At 46.5% G+C, this 13,124-nt stretch overlaps 1 long non-coding RNA gene across 1 annotated transcript; it reads right to left on the reverse strand.

Annotated features, from left to right (window-relative positions):
- Positions 1–502: 502 nt before the first annotated feature.
- Positions 503–12,469, reverse strand: LOC138117458 (uncharacterized). Its single transcript, XR_011154650.1, has 3 exons — positions 12,381–12,469; positions 6,476–6,580; positions 503–4,734 (listed from the first exon to the last, which is right to left on the reverse strand). It is a non-coding gene; the product is annotated as an uncharacterized lncRNA (long non-coding RNA).
- Positions 12,470–13,124: the final 655 nt, after the last annotated feature.

The raw sequence follows: 13,124 nt of genomic DNA on the forward strand, positions 1-13,124 counted from the left end.
TTTCATCCTGCTGGGGACGATCAAAGGACCTGGGGGTGCTCAGGGCTCTGCTTGCATGCACAGACCTCGTTCCTCCTCTCCACATTGTCTCGATGAATAATGCATGAATACGTACTCATCAAAATCCTAGATACTATATTTGTACGACTACATCAGGGCCAAATTCTGCATTAGTGTAACTTCACTGACGTAAAAAGGATTACGTTGGTAAAAATGTTGGCCTTAAATATTATTACCCAAAATAGATGTTTGGCAAACCTTGCTTTACTGCTTTTTCTCAATTAAAACCCCTTTGTTTCTTGAGTAGGTGAAGTTTAGCATGATTTAGCAATGCAAAGGACATGAAATTTAGATACAGCTAAAATCCAAGCTCTCAAGGCTGGGCTTACATGGAATTTGAATTGTTGGCTGTACATATATAAAATTTCCTTGCAATGTTTATTACATGAAAACAACTGAAAGTTGCAATCTTAATTTTATCATTACTATAGCCTACCTAGGCACATTAGAGGTTTCTCTAACTTGCATTTTTCCACTTGCAAAAGGCAATGTCTTCATATTTTAGTCACAGTAGTTCTGAACTTTCTTTAAATTGCTAGAGACGCAGTGAAGTCCCATATTTACCTTATGTGGAAATAAAACGGTGTTTTCCCAGTTCTGCTTTTCAAGTTTCATCTGTTTTACTGGGCCCACAACCTTTTCGCTTCCCTAAAAGCACCACTGGTGGCTGGGTCCTTTGCCCACTGTGCAGCTGCAGGGCTGTGCTGTTGGCTGTCTCTGATGCTGGAGATAGGAAGGTGAGAAGTTTTCAGTGGGCTCAAGCAGATCCAAACATGTGCTGCTGTGGGAGGGGATGCACAGCCACCATCCCTTGTGCCAGCACCTGCCCCTGTGTGGCTGCATGCCATGATGGAGGAGGGATCTGACACTTTTTCACATCTGAAGAACCCTACCCAGCATCTCACCCTTTCAATACTGCTGGGAGGTGAAATGCAAAGGAAAATACCAGGAAAGTGTAACTAAGGCAATCTGTATTTCTCACTGAGATTTCCCTGTGGGGAAAAAAAAAGTATTAGGAATGCAGGCAGGCAGTGCACAGCACCTGGGAAGAGAGTCCAGAGCACGCAGAATGAACCCCTGACCCGAGCTCACTCACACACTGTGTGACAAGTTGTGGATGCACCAAACTTTTTGTCCAGATCTCCTTTGCTGTGCACACAGAATCCATGGGAAACTTCACCACAGCCCTTTTGTGAAGGCTCAGTGACTGTGCCTTCAGCATTCCTGTAGAAATTGCTGCCCTGACCAGGCTGTTGGACATCAGTACACCCTGGACAAATATCCAAAATCTTCTTTTTCTGCCCAGGCAAAATTTCTAGACAGAGACAAAGGACACATTAAAACCAAACAAACAGGATATACAATGGCACAAGTTCTGATGCCTCACTGCAGCACAAACCTGTCACCAGAGAATAATGAGAAAACACACAAAAATCACTGCCTCCTTGAATTCCAGTCTGGGGTTGTCCTCGCTGAAACATCCCCTCAGCTTTCATCCATTTCAGCATCTTTCCTGAGCAAAGATTTTATCAGAGAAATTTCCTTTCTCAGCAAGACTGTATTGTCTTATCCATGAGTCTGCTGGGAGTGACTCAAACTGCAGGCCTGGTTCTGAGGTCTGCAGGCACACTTCGGGGCTTAAACCCAAAACTGAGAATTGCCAAGCACAGGTACCAGCCTCTGATCTGACTCAGTCACTTTTCCATCCCTCCATGATCTCTGAATGCACTTCTCAAGCTGTGAACTGGTTAATTCTTCTGAGCCCCATGACAGTGAAAGCAAGCTGACACACATCTAAGTTTTCCTCAAGGCTTTGGAAACACTACAAGCCTTTATTAACAGCAGGGGAAATGCACATATCTAGACAAATATAATTACTTCTGATCCCTTTTTTCTGCCAACTTTTCATGAGAACCAGGAACAACTGTTGGGCTGGGACAGGATTTTGGGAATGCATGTTTGTGTATCTGTGACTGATGTCCTTCATTTGGTACTGCAGCACAACTGAGTCCTCATTCCATGCTATGAAATACATCTGAATTTTCCCAACCCATCCTTTTTGTGCATCAGTAAGAGATTTCCTTCCCTCTCTTCACCTCTTCAACAACTCCTTTGAAAATCTATTGTTACTTCTGTCCCTTGATATTACTTGGGCATTTTCCATTCTCTCTTTTGCCACCTTTCAGAGGAGAACTTCAGTCAAACTGGTTGCCCTGCTCAGACAGCCTTTCTAGCATTGCCACAGTTGTCAAACACTGGGATAATGCAGAGGTAAGGTCCTTTTAACTGGTTTTTGTCTGATGGCTGTGTGCTAAAGATCTAGTCAGGAAAGGCAGATAAACCTCAGCATTCACGCTTTTCAATTTTTTCTGAAGATAATAATTGCCATGCTTTATAAAGTTAAAAAGGAGCCATAAGCTGAACTATTCATGAGTTGTTCTGTGCCACACAGCACAGAGCCATTAAAGGTGGGAAAGGCAGCAAAGGGCTCCTCCACACCACACTCAGCAGTTTACACCTAAGAGTTGTCTGGCTCTGCTCACACTTTGCCGTTCCATACACACTCCAGAGAGGCTGACTTTTCCTGCCGTGGATTTTCTCCTTTTGTACGTTGCTTGCACAGTTCTGTGTTACAAATTATTTCTTCTTTTTGAGGGGGCTTGAAGGAAAAGTGTTTGGACTTCATGGATGGGCAAAAAGAGGGATTGTGTTGCACTGGGAGAGTGCTCTGCTGTCTTTAGAGGTCACCTGTGGTATTTCTGCCCCAGCCCTTGCTATTTCCCATTTACTGCAGCAGCAAACTATCAGTAATCTAATGACCAACCAGCCACCTGGCAAAACAAGGGTTAGTCAGGCTGAATTGATTACTCACATATTTCCATCTGATTTACAAATCAAGGTTGCTCTTTATCAAAGGAAAGAAGCAAAAATAGTCAAGCATAGAAAAAAAAAATGAAGTTTAAATTCTATTTGTTGGTTTTGTGTGTTGTTTGGAGTTGTTTGTTTTGTTTTTTTTTTTTAATTAGTCTCCTGCAGATGGATCCCTTCCATGTGCCACAAAGCCCATGGTCACATCCAGCTGAGCTCTACTGGGCTTCAGCTTTCAGCACCAGAACAGTTACATGGGGACAGAGAGAACAAAAAAGCCTGTCAGACTCTCCAGTAATGTTATTATCATGTTAACTTACAGTCCTTATCTGTGGTGTCAAGGACTGCTAAGTTCTCTTGGTACTACAGAAATATTGACACAAAGAATATGTTCATCCCTGGCTGCGTCTCTGCAGGACAAGGGGGAAACAGCAACAGCAATCTCAGGACTTAATTTCTTTGGCCTTGCCAGGGCATCTGTGCTGCAGGGCCAGCAGTTTATTGATTTGGGTTTTTTTTTTCTTTCCTCCATGGGTTTGGAAATTATGTTGTCTTTTCAAGTCAGAGTCATAGGTCCAGGGGAAGATAAGTTGGAACAAACTCATTTTAGGATTTATTTTGCTATTACTCTTTTGACTGTTAAAAACAGTGGGGGGACCTGGGGAGAGTTTGTAATTTTCTCCCAAACTTTCTGTTCATTAATACACTGAGAGAGAAAATGTTAGCTGACCTTCTGGCTGCATTTCTCTAGGCCATCTTTAGCCAGGTCCAGCTCCAGCCTCGGGTTTCCATGTACAACCCCTGCACTTTAATCTGGCAAAAGCACCCACGGAGCAGAGCTGTTCCCGCTGACATCATGGACATCCGAGGGAATCAGACCACCCTCTGCAGGGACAGGGGTGTGCTGAGCGGGTGATACACAAGTTGTCCCATCACTGCCTCCCCTGGCTTGATGGCGAGGTGAAGCACAGGAGCTGGGGCTTGGCTCTTTTAACCCTGCTCCTGAAGCTGCCCAGCAGGACAGGACACACAAGGCTCATTGCAAGGGGTTCAAGAGCAGGGGGCACAGCCCAGTCCAAGCCGCCCCTCCCGAAGGTGACTAAGGGACAGGCAGGTCTGTAAATGTGACAAAACCCACTGACTCACCTGGAGGAGATTCAGCACCCATCTCTGCTCATCCAAGTTTAGGAAAGCAAAATATACTGGAAGCCGTACAGGAAGATCTGGGATAGGATGGACGTTGGCTCCACTTCAGGAGCGGATCTGCGATAAACTGTATTCCCCTGCCCTCTCCTGGAAGGAATACGCCAGGGCTGGGTGTGTTTGTGCAGGATCCTTGTGCGGAACACTGCGGGGAAGGGGCTCAAGGAGGGGGTGAGAGGAGATGGTGGTTTAGAAGACAGTGTTTACAGGACCGAACAACTGTGACCATGACAACACACGGTCCACCGTGCATTGCCAACACCACGTCTGCCAGACACTGGCACACCTCTCGAGAATCTGAATGTCTTCAAGGAAAAGCTGCCTGCCCGTCTGGCCATTTGCATTGAATTGGGAAACAGAGAGGGTGACCCAACCAAGGGAATTCAGAGCCTCTCGCTCACCTTAAATAGCAAACACAAAGCCTACATGCAAACACAGGAACCTTCGCTCAGGTCACAGCTGGAGCACCACCAGGTCAGGAATGCAGCACTGACAGACAGAGCTCCTGTGGGTACCAGTGCAGAACAGGCACCTGGGACCCCATCACTTGGCCACTGATCTGGTGAGAGCCCAGCAGCGAGGTTGACTCAATCTCCTTGGAGGCTGTAGAGTAGAGAAAGCATGAAATTCCTCAAAATTAGGAAGATCCAGGTCTGGTGCCTGGTCCTGAGCCTTCAGCTGTGATGCAACTGTTACTGCTCCAGGCACACCATTCAGTGAATATGACCCATTTACATAGATTCACACCCAGATATATTAGGAGATTTTGCAAAGCTTCCTGCTTCTCCAGAGCCACTGGAATTACATTCTTCTTTTTTCTAAACATCAAACAGCCAAAGCAATACTAGTCCTGTCCTACAAAGGACTGATTAGCAAATCACTGCTGCTGAGATAATAATGGGAGCAATGAACCACAAAAGGCAAGTGCAGAAACTCTATAAATAAGTCTCTGGTTCAGTAGTTTCAGCACAAGACTATGGATCAGGAGCTCTGAAATGGCAGGACCAACCACATGTGCACTAGATAACCTCAGAAGTGTCCCACATGCTTAAAGATTTATTTGTAGTTGTGTTCCACCAAGTCTTTCTAAAACCAGCAAAGAGTTATGCAAAGAGGTATCCTCTGGCATGTCAGGTAGGTAAATCACCTCCTTCCAGCTGGGGTGATCTAAGCCCAAGGGATAATGAGACCATGCACTGTAGACAGGCTGTGAGCAAAGGTTGGTGGGGACATGATCTTTTAAACCTTGACTAACTGCTCTGTCTTCATGATGGGGGAGTCTCTGAGAGCAAAACAGACCCCACCTAATGTCTTGACCAGTTCCACAACTGTTTTTTCACTGCTCCACCTGAACATAAGTCCTGTTTGCTGGATTTGCAGTATTTTCAGCACCTCTTTACCTCCCCTTCACCCTCTTATCAAAGAGATGAACTTCAATAAAGTAGTTACAGCTGTCTTAAAAAGCTAGGTTTGTATTTCCTGCTTCAATACAGGGGTTAAAAACAATGTTTCTGTTCATCTCAGAAATAAACGTTAAATGGAAGTTGAGTTATATCCCTCCTGTGACTAATGTTCTAGCTTGTTTTCTAAAGTTAATTCTTCATACGCTTTTTTTCCCCTCTTGTTCCTTTTTACATTTGTCCAGACTCCTGTGTTCTCATGGGACTAATTACCCACTCAGCAGTTATTCTGAAGTCCAATTGTAATAGCTGGCAAAACACTGCTCTTCTATGCAAGCTTTTAAAATATTTCCTCAGTTTATTTCAAACAGCACCAGTCTCTGGAGCTTCTTCCCAATTCGTGTTGCTCTGGACTGAGATTTATTTTGCTGCTGTTGAGAGCTGATTGCTTTGCTTGTCCCAGGGCAGATATTCTCAGCAGAATAATTAAGAATAAAAAAAAAAAACAAAACAGACAAAAAAACCCAAACAACTGGATTGCTCATATAAAAAATTATCAATTGTGATGCAATCTTCTATTTTTTTCATCTAGTGGGTCCTTGGTAGCAATGTAAGCAATGAAAAACCACTGATTCAGAACTCGATTATTCTTCCTCAAAATACAGATGTGATCATAGTGTTTTCATTCACATCCACCTTAGACCTGTCTAAAAGTTTGGGGGAAGATTAATTATATATCCTCTAATCTAAAGATGCCCGTTTTCTTATTCTGTAGGTGTTTGTGAGCAAAATATTCACCCCTGCTGGTGTTACAAGCAATAATGGAGAGCTAAATTCAGAATTCTGGCATATATTTTTTCCCCACAAACACTGCTTGAGAGGAAAATACATCCCTTCCCAATCCTGCAACTATTTAAATGTCTATATGGTCAGAAGTGACTCACCTCATCTCCCTGCTCTGCGGTTTCACCTCCTGTTCCCTAAGGATAATAATCTTGGCAATGTACAATACAGAACAAAATGATGTTCATAAAATGGGTTTCAAGTGCCTGGTGAAGAAAATACAGAAAAAAAGATTATGAGAAAGCCTTTTTTTCAGGACATCTGAATTGTGCTAGAGGCAGAGGGAATATGGCAGCTCTTACAAGAAGAGCCTGTAATCACTGAATTGGGGAGAACATCACATCTTATTGAGTGGTTTAATTCTTCTACAACCTCTACTTAATGACATGCTAGTTCTTTTTTTTTTCCTAGGGAAAAGAGATCTCTAAACCACTGCACATCAGCCAGTTTTTGTCCAAGTGGACCTGGGATCTGTCTGCTGCAGAGGCTGGCACAGCAACTGCCCTCAGCTCTAAAGCCAATTTACCCCAATGATCAAGCCACATTTAGATGGTTTTGCACAAGCTTGCATTTAATGGTGACCATCCTGTGAACTCCTGCAGGCAGTCGGGTTTCCCTGGATACCATTAGGGCTCCTGGCCATCAGCAAGCAGCATCTCTCTTGCTACGGTGAGGCATTGATCATGCAAACCTGTCAGAGTCAGCTGAAGTTCACTCTGGTGGCTCCCTTTGGAATTCCTGTCTCAGTATCACAGCCCCTAAGGTAAATCCTGGCCGACTGCTGCCCTGCAAAGTGTGAAGCATTGCCAGGCCAGCCCTTCTCCTCACAGCCTCATTAACACAACCAGTCAAGGAAACTGCTTTTGCTTTTACATCTAGAAATAAACTAGTTATCCCTATCAGAGAAGACAGAAGGGATGTTGCCGTTGGAGCATCAAGTTCTTCACTTCCAGCATGCGAAGTCTGTTATGATCACAATAATTTGCTGATGGGACTCACAGCAATCCCACCCAGCAGCACCAGTACTAACCAGGGGTTTTGCTGGTGGGCTCAGCAGAGGCTAATGAAATCAATTGCAAACTCTGGATCTCTTTAGCAAAAGAGATTTTGTAATTAAATATTTAATTTTGAGACTTGCCTCAGTCCTATTTCCAGCTCAAAATTACAGATTTTTAAAGATACCTTACCTCTGTACCTATATGTTAAAAGCCAATCTCTCCCATTTTGGTAAGGCTAGCAATTTTTTAATAGTTTTAGACATCATAAAGTTATTTCATTTCATGAGCCATTAAAAATGTTCCTGCTAATGTTAAAGACTCTTTTTTCACTTTCCCCAGGGCATATCCTACCTGTGGCCACATCCAGGGAGCAGCTACCACCAGCAGCCCTGAGCTGCCTAAAGGAGAGGATGCTGTGCACAGCCACAGGCATGCTGGAACTCCTCCTGCTGGATTCACAGCAGCTTGGAAAACCCCAGTACTTCCAAAATCCCAAGTTGGGACCTGTTCTTAATCTGTCATCAGCTTTTTAAGAAGAATCTAAGAACTGTCTGGGCATTCATATAAAAATTGAAAACGTCGAACACTCCTTCCTTCCCCCTGACCTTTGTGCAGAGCTGACAAAATGGACCATGGCTCAGGCCAGCACACAGCTGATCGGATCAGGAACAGCATTTCATTGAGCTCGGGCTGGATGCAGCCCACTCCAAGCTGGGTCTGGCAGATGTGGAATGTCAGCACTGCCTCAGCAGCAGGCAGGGCTGGCAATGGTGCCAGGAGGTCACTGTGAATCACATCCTGTCACAACCCCTGCCCTGCCACAGCTCCTGGGGAGTGCAGAGGCTGGGGTGCCTCAGGGAAGTCCTGCCCCAGGGATGTGGCAGTCTCCTCCTTCCCTGCAGCACCGGGAAACCTTCCCTGTGGCAAAGGGTCAGGTGTAGCAGTGTTTGTGACCCCATGTCACCACGGCTTGTTGGGTACAAGCTGAGGCTGCTGTTGCCTTCAGCAGCCCTTCACACAAGCATCCAAAATAGCTGCACATAGATAACTCCTGTTCTCCTAATGAGTGCCATGGAGACGGATGCCAAGTCACATCCAGGGATTTACTGATACTCTCTGCTGTGCTGGCTGCTGCAGCTCCATGACAAATGGCATTTGTTTGTGCCAGCCTGTGTCCCAATACAGGAAAGGCTGCGGGTTTGCTGGACTTTTATCTGCTCACAGGTGAACAACGGAGGATGCTCCTTTTAAAATCAACTCCCATTTTCTTTTGGTCAGAGGTTTTTGGAGTAGCAGGAATTTGCAAGGAAGACCCTGGTGTGTAAGCAGATCTCCACTGTGCAAAGTGGCAGGGGCCACCTGTGCTGGCATTTGGTGACAGATTAATGCCACTGAGAGGGGTGAGGCGGCGGCAGCCCCACGGCCTCACGTGCAGCCACAGGAGCCCCTGGCCAGGCCGTGCCAGCCTGTCCAGAGGGACAGTATTGCAGCCTTTGACGTCATTCCAGCGGGATCAAGCTCAGACATCTGTCCCAGGCGGAGATTGCGCACGGCCCCCCAGAGAACAGACGCGTTGTGCAATGCCACCACAGGCTTTGCTGAGGGATCAGGCACATCCCTGCCTCCAGCAACTCAGCACCAGCAGGATCGGCCTGAAGTGGTAGAAATGGAAAGAGTTTGGCAAAGAAATTGGTGCAAGTCTGCCCAAAAAAGTTGTTTAATAATTTGCCTCCAGGTAAAACCATTTTAAAATAGAGGGGATATCACTGTGCAGCAGCAAAATGATGGACAAAAGACCTGTTTGCCTTCACAGGCAGGGCTGTTTGCATGGGGTAGAGGAGAGGGTTTCAGTACTCTTTGGATTTTTTTGTTTTTTGTGGGGCACTGCTAAATACAAATGGGTTTGGTAAAGAGAAATAAAGGCTACAAATATCCCAGGGACCCATCAGTTGGTGTGAGCATGTAGAGATGTTTAGGCCTTGTCCAGGCAAGAGAATCAAAAGAAATTCATGGGGAAGCCAGAAGATGGTGATGAATTTGGAGTTGGTGGGAGGGAGAAAAATCAGAGCCCACAGAAGGGCTCCAAGTCAGCCAAAGGAACTGGACACAGGCAGGAACATAGAAAGCCCCAGGACACTCCCAGGATGCTTGGGGCAAATGGTTCAGTGCTGGACTCAGGTGTGGGATGTCACCTCCAAGGATGATGCTGAGGGCCAACATTTCTGTCCAGGCAACAGAAGACAAGCAACTGAGGAACCACTGGGCTCAAAGCTGGGCCAAAGAATCGAGAGAGTTGGAGGTTTTTCAGAAAAGGAATGAGAGTCCTGCTTTTCCCATAACGGGCTGAGCAGAGCTGCTGGTGGAGCTCCAGCCAGCCAGGACAGAGCCAGACCAGGCCCAGGCACCCCGGTGAGCTCAGCTGTGGCACGGCTTTGCTGGAAACCAGCCATGAGAAGGTGGCCCAGTCATCAGAGCCCGATGGGTGAGATGAATCCTCATAAAAATACAAGCCAGCAGAAAAACTTCAGCAATCCAGAACAAGAGGTGCAAAAGGAATAAAAACGCTGAAAAAAGTCACCTTGAGCAGAGGCTCCTGGGCCACACTGGAAGGCAGCCTCTATGTGGGACAGGGCCAGCCTGAGGACTTGGCACTTCTCGAGCCTCTTCTGGAGCCCATTGAGACCCAGACAGGAGACAAGAAATTTTGTCAGCTCAATAACTGCTGCCTCCTCCTCCCTCACACCCACTTTCAAGAGGAAAATGTGCCAGGAGCCTTCTTTGGCTGCCTCTAAGGCTGCAGACCTGCTGAGGAGCCGCATGAGCTGCTTCAAGGGGCTGTCTTGAGCAGCCATACATTAATGGAGCTGCCGGATTTACCACCTGAAAAGAGACCAAGCTGTGACCCAGGATGAGCAGAGCATGAAATCCCAGGTTTAACACAGTGTATGGAAAGTGGAAGGTAAATGAGGCAAACTGCTAGAGGTTTCATTGGTCTTGGCCCAAAGCAATGTTGCATATTCAAACAGGGAAACTCAGAACTTAAAAGATCTTCAGTTAGGAACTTCTGCAGTAACAAAACATAGAGATATTGTAGTGATAGAACTCCTTGATTCACCATTTAACAGTGTCAAAAGCAGAAAATTACTTACAAGATGCTAGAAAAAGTATCAATAAAATAAATAAGAGTCTTTTAACTAATCCCTTGAGCATGGTATAGCCATAGGCCTGGCTCAGAAAGCATTGAAAAGTCTGCAGGAAACTAAATACGAGGATAACAGAAATCTAAACACTGTTTTTTTACAAGACCCTTTCCCACAGCCACCGCTGACCTGAACAACCTGGACAAGCTCCATTAGATTTTATCAGGGAAGCTTTGAAAGGGAGAACTGGAAAAAGGGCCTGGATCTGAAGGACAAGAATCAGATGCTTTCCCTTCAGGATACAGTCTGGATACAGGATACAGGGAAATTTGTATCAGTAAATGTAACACATACGTGGCAGACCATTGGAGAGGGTCAGCCTGTTTCCCATACCTGGATGGTGTTCTGCTGCTATATCAAAAACGTTCACAGTAAGACAGAGGCTGCCAATCTCAGTTGGAACCAAAGCTGTTCCAAAACCAGGTAATTTACCTTGGACATGCTGCTGCTGACAAGGGAAAGCCATGAGCAGGCAGGGAGCAGAGTCCCTGCTGAGTCAGCCAGTGCCCAGGACCCCCCAGCTGCTCCTCTGATCCTGGGCTGACCAGGCTTGCCAGTCTTGCACAACCCTTGGGGAGATGGGGTGAGGAGGGAAACTATTGCAGTGGGTACCTAAATGCCTCAGAACCTTTCAGCAGCAGGAATGGCTCTTGTCTCTAAGCCTGACTCAGCCTCCCAGTATTGCAAAATTCCTGCCCGTATCAAATGCAGGTGGTAGGATTTCTAATTTAGAAGCTGCTTGGGAACAAGAACAGAGAAGGCATTTAAGGCTGATGGCTCAGCCTGGCACAAGTCTGCTTTCAGCCAGGTGAGAGATCGTTGCCATGCCCCAAAGAAACTCCTGCTGGAAGCTCTGAGAACCACTGTCCCCATATTCCACAGGGGAAAGTCTAGGCTCAGGACACACCTTACGTCTCTGGGGCACGAAGGCAGAGTTAGCAACCACAAAGAACAACACAAGGAGCAATCACAAACCTCCCCTCTGCCCCAATGCAGCAATGAAAATGCTCTCCCCAGACAGCTCAGCTGCAAACACGGCTCTCGAGCACCACAAGGGGACGGCTGCCCTGGGGCAGAGCCGTACCCAGCACTGGGGAGAGTCCTGCAGGAGTGGGATGGGCTGCAGGGACACAGGCGGTGGAGCATACATGGGAGTTTGTCTCCTTTTGGAAGAAAACAGGCAGAGTCTAAACCTGAACCTGCCCAATAGGGAAAACAGGACAGGTGGCAGAGCACAGCAGAGATTTGGAGGGCAGTGAAATTGGGGTGGGTGCTGAGGGGGGGGAGATGCTGACAGAACATGGGAGGCAAACATCAGGAAACAAGGTCCCATTTCATCTCCTAACCTCTAAATGTCTAAAAATCAGCCATCAGTCAGAGTATGAGCCATTCACCTGTGGCTCTCAGTAGTCAACAATACACATCCAGAAGGCAGACACAGAGCTCAGCAGGAGAACTGAGTCAGAAGGAGCCACCAGCCCCAGGAGATGCCTGCATGCAGCTGAGCTAAGTGGAAAGAATATTTTTCCTATAGGCTGAAGAGACCCATGGGAAACAGATGTCATTTAGTAATGACAGCATTCCCACCTGAGAAAGCAGCCAAAAAAACCCCAAAATTACATTAAGAGCAATATTGGCAGCATTGCTGAGAGAGACAGTCCAGAGGTGGGAGAGCAATTTTGGGGCAGAGTCCTGGCTATCCAAAAAGAGAACAGGGACTGTGAGTATTTCAATGATGAACTCAGTATCACAGGAAAAAGACCTTTTCCCTGCCTTGGGAAAGGAGGTAATCTCTCAGAAATACCCACCTTCTCCACCAAGAGCAGCTCTCAGGAGCTAATTCCTCCTGCGAGCAGTGATGGGGTAAGTGATCTGCAGGTTGTTTTCAGGTGAGAGGCCTTTGAGTTAACAGCAGATACAGGCCTGCTGTGTTAAATGAACTTTATTCCATTTACAAAACATTGTGAGCTCCTCACGCAGCCACTGAGCTGGCTGCCAGCTGCATCTGCCAGGTCAAACAGTGTTGGAGGGATCTGACTCACTTCTTTCATCAGACCTGCAAGAATATGAGTCAGGAATAATCTTTAATATCTCAATCAGCCCCATAATCCTCCATAGTTCTCCTGCCTAAACTCATCACTCCCTGGCAATCTCTTTGGGAGCTGAATTTGAGGCTCATTCAGTGCCAGTAAGGTGTGGGAAATGACAACAGTTATCACCCAAGGAGGTCAGCAAAAGAAAAAGGAGTTAAGGGATATGCTGCTCATCCACTGGAAGCCAGAGCATTTTGTGTTTAGATGGGAACACTGGTGCTCATGACAGTGTCACAGGACACAGCTCAACAAGGATTGACCTGTGATGGATTCAGTGAGCCCATGGAGGAGATAGGATCCAGCCCTGAGGGAGGGGGAGGAAACAGAGTTTGGGAATGAAGGGAGTAACAGGAGCCTGGGGTGGAGTGCGAGCAAAGTGGTAGAAAAAGTCCAGGGCTTGTCATTGTGCTGAGGGAGCCTCTGCCTGTTACAGGGAGCGGGGAGGGCAGGGAGCAGTGG

This window comes from Aphelocoma coerulescens, chromosome 12 (genome assembly GCF_041296385.1).
Source record: "Aphelocoma coerulescens isolate FSJ_1873_10779 chromosome 12, UR_Acoe_1.0, whole genome shotgun sequence".
Lineage (NCBI taxonomy): Eukaryota > Metazoa > Chordata > Aves > Passeriformes > Corvidae > Aphelocoma > Aphelocoma coerulescens.